Source organism: Pinus tabuliformis, chromosome J (genome assembly GCF_031772625.1).
Source record: "Pinus tabuliformis cultivar Carrire ecotype Pingquan chromosome J, CPIR1, whole genome shotgun sequence".
In the NCBI taxonomy this organism is placed as follows: domain Eukaryota; kingdom Viridiplantae; phylum Streptophyta; class Pinopsida; order Pinales; family Pinaceae; genus Pinus; species Pinus tabuliformis.
In genome coordinates this window covers 478,690,558-478,699,568 of record NC_142295.1, presented here as the reverse complement: position 1 = coordinate 478,699,568, position 9,011 = coordinate 478,690,558, and the positions used below count along the sequence as shown (strand labels likewise).

The following is a 9,011-nucleotide window of genomic DNA, read 5'->3' as shown; positions in this document are numbered from 1 at the left end:
CCAAAGGGTGAAGGCTCCTTTTCAAAATGCAGTCATGGAAGAAGAGCAGTTTGAAGAAGATGATGAGATCCATTTTCTGGAAGATAAAGGCAATGCTTCCTTTTTTACATCAACTACATATGAAAATTCATTATGCAATGACCAGATCAACCATGAATGTGATGGTAAAGCTATTCTACAAACTGTAGATCAACAAAGATATAATTTGAGGTCAAAGATAAATAATGCCAAGGAAAATCCTGTTCAAAGAGATGTTGTCCCTGCAGTACAACAAGCTAATAATAAAAAACAACCGGCAGTTGATCCCATCGTCCTCAAAGCTCTAGCTCATGAGTTAAGAGGCCTTGACAAGTCTCCTTCTCCTTTTAGTTTTCAATCAAAAATTTAGAAGCTAAGAATAACTATGCCTCTAATTGAACTAGTGAAGAATGAGTCCTTCAAAAGATGCATCCTCAAGGCCCTTGAGCCTAAAGCCATCCAAGCCTCCACTGACCATGTAAATATGCAAGATGACAAGCAGCTATTATTCTCAGCGCAATGATCAAAAATTGTGAAGACAACTCCCCATCATTCTATGTCTCTCTTATTGTTCATGAAAAAATCCTTCACAACTACCTTTTGGACACTGGAGCTAGCCATAATCTAATGCCCAAAGCTGTCATGGATGAGTTGGGTCTAGACATCACCAAGCCTTATCATGACCTGTTTTCTTTTGACTCTAGAAAAGTGAAATGCCTAGGATTAATCAAGGACCTAGCCATCACTTTGTCTCAGCTGCCTATGAAAAGCATGATGATGGATATTGTGGTGGTAGATGTACCCCCATGGCAGTTTGGAATGTTACTTTCCAGAAGTTGGATCAAGAGATTAGGTGGATCATTACAAAATGATATGTCCTATGCTACTGTTCCAGTTTTTGTAGGTGAGAGCAAGAGATTATACAGAGAAGCTCAGCTAGCTTATATAATCAAGGATGAAAAGAATCCCACCAATCATCCCATATATGCTATTGAAACTGATTTTGGAGCTTGTATTATTCATATTGAAGAATCCCAGTTGGCCTCCACGTAGCTCAAGAAACCAGTTTTCCAGATCGTAGAGGAAGAAAACCCACAAATTTGGGATATGTTTTTTGATGGGTCTTGCTCTAAAGAAGCTGTAGGGCCAGGTGTAGTCCTTGTGTCCCCAACATAGGAATACATTCATATATCTTTCAAATTAACCTTTCAAGTCACAAACAAGATATCAAAGTATGAAGCTTTGATTCTAGGCTTAAGCGCTGCTAAAGAAATGGGTATCAAAGGCCTGAAAGTGTTTGGAGATGCAGACCTCATCATTCAGCAGGTAAATAAAGTGTTCCAAGCAAAGCATCCAAGGCTGAAAGCATACAGGAATGAGGTATGGAGGCTTAAGGATTATTTTAATGATTTTAGCATTTCTTATATTTGGAGAATGAAGAACCAGCTTGCCGACTCCCTTGTTGTGTCTGCTAGCATGTTTATTCCTCCTTTTCCTCCTAAATTGACATATGAAGTTCAGGTTAAATATAGACCGTCTATGCCTGACAATGTCAAATATTGGAGAGTTTTTGAAGACGATGAGGAAATTAATAGGTTTTTACAAGTCGTTGGGGAATTTGTTGAAACACACATCGACCAAGAAAATGAAACCATGGAAGAATGCAGCTAGTCCAAGCTAAAAAGTGAGATTGATTGAGGAAGCATCGTCTAGCTACTTAGTAATCACATATGAAAAGGGTTGGTGCCTCTAAAGTAGATTTTTGATCATAACGACATGTCCTATAAGCCGGACAAAACAGAGAATGAGTCTATTGTCTATAAACATAATATAGGGAGCCCAAGCCATCTGAAATTCATCAATCTATCCACTCATTTGTCTTCTGCCCAAAATTCCGAGTATTGCACCCTCATGAAGCAATTCGCTGATATTTTTTCCTAGGAATACATTGATCTTAAAACCTATGATAAAAAAATCATTTAGCACAAGATCCCACTGGAAAAGAACACTACCACTTTTAAGAAAAAATTAAGACCTATCAGCCCTCTCTTATTGCCTTTGATTGGGAAAGCGATCAAGAAGTTGTTGGATGCCAAAATTATAGTTCCCCTAAGGTATTCAAAATGTATAGCTAACCTTGTGGTAGTAAGAAAGAAAAATGGAGAAATTAGGCTTTGTGTTGACTTCAAAAATATGAACAAGTGCTCTAAAAAGGATAACTACACCCTGCCTAAGATGGAACACTTGCTGCAAAGAGTTTCAGGGGCTAGAGTAATGTCTTTCTTAGATGGATTTTCAGGTTACAATCAGATTGTTGTACATCCTAAAGATCAGGAAAAGACTGCCTTCACTACTCCTTGGGGCACTTTCGTGTACTCCAAGATGCCTTTTGGATTGATGAATGCTGGGGCTACTTTTCAAAGGGCCATGGACATAGCTTTTGTGGGAGAGAAGGACAAGTTTGTCCTTATTTATCTTGATGACATAATAGTCTTCTCCAGCAGCGACAAAGACCATTTACATCATTTGAAGAAGGTCTTCCTAAAGTGCAGACAGTTTTGAATTTCAGTGAACCCAAAGAAGTCACAGTTTCCTCTAGAAGAAGGAAAACTCATGGGACATATTGTTTCTGCTAAAGGTGTCAAAATCGATCCAGCAAGGGTTCAAGCCATTCAGAAATTGTCCATCCCAAACTCAAAAAGGGATATTCAATCCTTCCTGAGTAAGATAAACTTCGTAAGGAGATTCATTCCAAACTTTGCAGAGCTTGTAAATCACATCACTTCCATGCCGAAGAAAGGATGAGAAATAAAATGGACAGATGCTTCAAGAAGCTCTTTTGAAGCCATCAAGCAAGCCATCATGGAAGCTATTGGGCTCCAAAAATGTCATACAAATATCACTCATTACCATACATTTTTCACCTATGCTTCCATTATATCACTCACTATTCACCACCTTGTCACTCCGTTTTCCCTACTATTCACCATTAATGGGTCTCATTTATATTTTCCAAATATTGTTTATTTTTAAGCATTTTTGAGAGAAATTCTTGATTAAATATTAGAAAATAATATATTTTACTTTATATATGGAAAGTGGTTTGTTTTTGTGACATGTGTAGGTTCCAAGGAAGCTTCCAAGACACCTTTATGTGGCCTTGAAGGATCAAATTCGAATTTGAGAAGATAAACCTCATGGAGAAGATCATGATCTCATGGAGAAGATCAAGGACAAAAGGCGGTTATGTGTCTAGATGGTTGAGAAATGTATGGAACTAAAGAGAGATTAGTGGATCATCATTATGAGTTTGTTATCTCATCCCATTGTATAAATAGGAGTACCTCCTCCATTCCAAAGAGAGGACTCTTGGAGCATGTATCCAACTTATGATGGAATAGAATAAAGCTTCATTTTACATAAATTTCCATTATATAGTTTTAGATATAAGTTGTCTTAGTGTAGTAAATGGAATAATTTGTCACTTTGTTCTTAAGAGAATTGAGCTCACTCTAAAAGGATGAAAGAAACATTTTATTTCATAATAGATTTTATTTCACTTAATTGCTTAGATGTTTGAGGATTTGTTTGTGATTGATGAATGAGTTTTAAATTAAAATCTTATCAGCATATGAGGGGATAACCAAGGGTCTAAGTTAGGCTCTCTCTCCATTTGATTTTCATGATAATTGAAATTCATTCTTTTGCTTTTATGTTTCAAGTATTTCATTTCTTATGCTTATGAATGAATCTTAGTTTAGTTTGGATTAGTATATGAGGGGACAATCAAGGGACTAAGTTAGTCTTTCTCTCTATTTGAATCTGAACAACAATTAAAGTTCATTCTCTTGTCTTTATTTCAAGTTTCTGGTTTTATGTAATCAATGATTTCTTTTCAATTTATGATACTGTAGGGAAGGACAACCAGGACCTCCTTAATTAGGAGCCTCTTCCCTTGCATATTATGTTGAATCGTAAATAATTTAGTTAGACATAGAGTTAGTTGCCTACTCCTGCATATATTTTGCTGGCACCATCACAAGCTTACGAGTTTCCCTGGTTTATAATTTAATGAAAGCAATTTAAGAAATTAAATTGCCCAACATTTTGGCGCCGTTGCCGAGGATGGTGCTAAGGGATTAGGCATTAGGAATTTAATTCACTACTAGTATTTTTCTTTAGAAAAACTAACTTGTGAAACCTGGTGACAGCAGGATCTTCATAAAGGAGTTCAAGTTTGAGTTTTCTGATGTTTTAGTATTTAGTTAGTTTTAAATTCAATTTTTTTAAAAACCGCCTTGCATAAATAAAAACAAATCAAACGATTAGCATGCTCTCTTCCTGCGCTTCATGCGATCAGGAAGATCAGAAAATCTATTGATTTATTCCAAATAAAAATACTCTTGCTGGAGCACTAATCTGCAATGTGACAGTAAAGAATTTTGTGAATGAGTGAAAAATCATCTTAAAATTTTTTTTAAGATAAAACTTAATCTTTTTAAATTTTAATTTTTTTTTAAATAATAAAAAATAAAAAAAATTCCCATGTAATAATATGCAATATTCCAAGGTTCAGTGCAGATCGCCAATTTCTCAATTGTTTTTTTCTGGGGCCTCGAATAATTTTCTTTGGGTGTTCAAACCAAAAAGTGGAGTATCGAAACGCATGGACTATGGATCAGGACTAGTGAGAGGGATATGATTCGGACCGAGCCCTGCTATCGTGTTTTTCGTGAAAGAAATGCAGGGCAAATCAAATATTGTCTGAAGCAAAACGACCAAAAATAGAAGACAAGCAATCATTACGACTCCTTAGTGTGCTCAAGGCTTCGGTGATTTAGGATTGGATTGTTAACTATTCATAGTCAGCGTTAACCCTCAGTCTGGCCAATATTCAATCTATCTAAGTACTTCTCAAATGTATATAGGGTTTGCAGGGATTACTATACTTCAGTGTATTCTATGCAATCAGAGTGCTTTACATTCTTCAATCCTGCAACAAAGCCAGCACCATTAGCTGCTAATCTCTGTTTGCAACCTAGTCCACGATTCCACAAGGTCGTAGTTTCCTCATTTTCTTCTGGATCCAACATGAGCTCTTTGCCCTCACCAGGTACTGCTGCTTCAGGCACTTCAGGATCAATTCATGGTAACCCTCTGCACATTCAAGAAGTCCCAGGGTTTAGTTCCTCCTCGGCTAGAACGTCCTCCCCTTTTCCTGTCTCGTCCACCACCAGGGGTTCCAGAGGGATCAAAACCTGCAGATGCACAGGCGCCGGCACAAGGTTCCATGGAAACTGCTAAAGAGGTCTACTCCAGAAGTCCGGAAGCGAGTGTATGTTTGCCCTGACCCAACGTGCCTTCACAACGATCCATGCCACGCTCTGGGAGACCTAGTTGGCATCAAGAAACACTTCCGCAGAAAACACAACATTGAAAAGCAACGGAAGTGTGAGAAGTGCTCAAAGGGATATGCCTCTTCCGCCCCCAATGGTATGCAGGGTCATCTTGTGTGCAGTGGATGTAGAACTCTTCTTGTTTATCCGCAAGGTGCACCAAATGTTTGTTGTGCAGTATGCAACACAGTCACTCCAGTTCCACCTCCTGGGACAGAAATGGCTCAGCTAATCTGTGGACGTTGTCGTACATTGCTAATGTATGTTCGTGGAGCAACTAGTGTTCAGTGCTCTTGTTGCAACATAGTTAATCTCGCAATGGAAGCAAATTAGGTTGCACATGTGAGTTGCGGGAGTTGTTTTACAACGCTTATGTACCCATATGGAGCTCCATCTGTAAAATGTGTTGTCTGTCATTATGTTACAAATGTTGGACAAATAAGCAATATGAGAATGCCACTTCCTGTATAAAGACCTCCAGCGGCAGCTACAACCCCAGCTTCTAGTTCTGCACTTCCAACACGATCACAAACTCAAACTGTGGTTGTTGAGCATCCGATGACAGTGGATGAAAGGCGGAAAATGGTGAGTAATGTTGCGGTTGGAGTTACTACAGAGAAGTTATGACACATAAAAATCTACTGCCCAAATCTACTGCCCAACTCCTAGAGCGCAGTTGCAGCCGCCATATTAGTGCAATCCACGCACTTGTTTTTCTTGGAGAAATTTTCGATGGAAATCTTGCTGATATTTGGAGATTTTCCAGCAGAAAAAATCATTTTACCAGCTCGCCATGAGCTCAAGAGCACTGCCATCAATGAGGTATACAATGCGCAATCTTCATATGCCTCAACTAAAAATCTTCATATGCCTTCAATCCCGTTTTGTTTTGCATTTCTTTTGGTTTGTTTTGTATTTTTAGGTTTATTTTGTTTTGATTTGGTTATAGTTTGTTATTATAATTATATTAATATATTAATATATTAATCTAATTATAATATGTTATGATTGTTATTATAATTAATATATTGATATATTAATTGTATTAATATATTAATATATTATTATAATTGTATTTTGTTGTTATTTATATTTTTAAATTCATTGTATATATTAATATTTGTTAATTGTAATTTGTTATATTTTTTTTATATAAGTTGTTGTATATGTTTGTTAATTATTTTATTTAATTATTAATTAATGTTTGATGTAAAAATTGTATTAATATATTAATATGTTTTATAATTGCATTAATTAATATAGTTATAATTTCTTGTTATTTGATTATTGTTATGTTGGTTATTGATTTTTTTTATTATGTTGTTATAATATATGATTGTCTTAATACATTGTTAAAAAAATAAAAAATAAATAAAAAAATTGTTAAGTGTTTTGTGATTGTTTTTGGCATAAAACAAAACTTTGGTGGCATGTAAATTGAGAGAATCATGAGAATTACAAAAATTGGATGAAACTACAAGAGTTGGTACAAGTACAAAAATTTTAAAAAAAATTTCCACAAAATTCACGCAGGTTTGAAAATAAATAATGGAACATTTGGAAGAATAATTTAAAAGAACATTTGGTGGATTATTTAAATGCTGATTAACTTGCTTAGAGTTGGCAATTTGATATTGTTGTATGCTTTTATAATGTACTAATCTGCAGGACACAACAAATCTATAATGCCAAACTTTTCGCCATGCACAAAAGTCATCTGACACAAACAGGGAGTATTACTTTTCATGGTTATTTTAAAAAATGGATTGATATTAATATCAAGATTAAGTCAATTTTAACACTTTGTCTGTCCTTAATTTGTTTAATTTGGTATGAAATTTTTGCGTAAGAATCATGAAGAAACTAGCCATTTCTTCTAGAGCACACTTATGTTTTCTTTGTACCAAGTTTTTTTATAGGTTACAGGATAATCAAGTGATCATAAGGAGATTACATTGTGACGACAATTGGTCTTCCAAAGACTAAATTCATGAAAAATTCTAAAGACAAATCCAACTCTACAACCACTTCTTTGCAACTCCCTTTTTGCAAAAGATTTTGAATTCCACCAATTGTCAAACCATAAAGCATGACCTTTCCATATCCATTTTTCATAGCAAGAGTTCTTATTCATACACCATGCATTTCCTTCCATCCATTCCTTACAAGCTTATTGTCATTTTCCATGTCATTACCATTCCCCTTCATTTCCGCAAATAAATCCCTGCTTCTATGGAAATGATTGAGTCAAAGTCCTAGAGTCCAATTAACTTTGTAAAAACACCTCGAGGCTTGCATGCCTTAATGGCAAGTACTCTTGCCAATGAACAATGGGAGTACATTAATATCCCTTGTTTGTTGGATCTTGTAGGTGACCCGACCACGACAAATTTATTTGTACCTACAAAGATGTGTTAGGCATCCTGACTCCCATTGGAATCAATGGTGGGAGCTCTTGTGTTGGCTAGGGGCATTCATTAACGGACACTAAGTCAATTACTTCTTGCTATGTTCGACATCGACACATTCAATCACATAGTAAGATTTGTGCCATCGAGCGTTGAAGACTTGAAGACCCATATTTTGTAGCAGATGAAATAGATTTCCTTTCATTTCTTTTCAGTTTGTTATGACTTGAGGACAAGTCAATAAATAAGGTTGGGGGGAGGAAAATGTAACTTATATATTTTGTATACCTTCCAAGCCTTATACATTTTCAGCCATATTCAGCAGACTCATCAGATTCATCATCCAACAGCGGAGGATCCAACAGTAGATATGAATTTCAGCCATGTTCAGCAGACTCCTCAGATTCATCATCTAGTAGCAGAGGATCCAGTAGCCAATGCAACAATACAGATCCATCTTTCATCCACAACTTGAAGAAGAAGCTTCAGATCAGAATTGTGGCAGCTGAACATGCATGATTCATCCACTTCCTTAGGTAAGTAAGGTATGATGTTTTCTAACCTTTAATCTTGAAATTCTTTTTAGATGTTAAAATGATGATATTTGGAAAATATTCCACTATTTCACTATTTCCTTTCTCATTAAAAAATTGCCGAAAACCATCAGTTGGGGAGGGGGGAATTTCACACTTCATTTTTTCCCCATTCATATTACATCTTAACCCACATAGTCTTCCCACAATAAAAACTACTACAAAATGATGAGCATATGATTGATCTCAACAAAGTAAATAATGATTGTAACACAAGAACCAATCATTAAAAAGAGATCTCAACGAAGTAAATAATGATTGTAACACAAGAACCAATCATTAAAATATGTAAATGCTTTGCAAACAAATAAAAGTTATCCAAAGATGTGCAAAGTTAAAAGGAAGTCCGTGATTGAAAGATGTTTGTTACACAAGAACCAAACATCTTGTAAAAGGAAGCTCATTTAAGAATCAAATCAAATAAGTCATTGTAGTAGCTTGCATGAGGACATGCAAGAGCTTCAGTTGGGGAGTATGTTGGGCTCCAAAAATGTCATACAAATATCACTCATTACCATACATTTTTCACCTATGCTTCCATTATATCACTCACTATTCACCACCTTGTCACTCCATTTTCCCTACTATTCACCATT

The 9,011-nt window shown here is 35.8% G+C and overlaps 1 pseudogene; it reads left to right on the top strand.

The window, feature by feature from the left end:
- The first annotated feature begins 5,490 nt into the window (after window positions 1–5,490).
- LOC149227891 (protein LOL2-like) lies at window positions 5,491–6,054 on the top strand (annotated as a pseudogene).
- The last annotated feature ends 2,957 nt before the right edge of the window (window positions 6,055–9,011 follow it).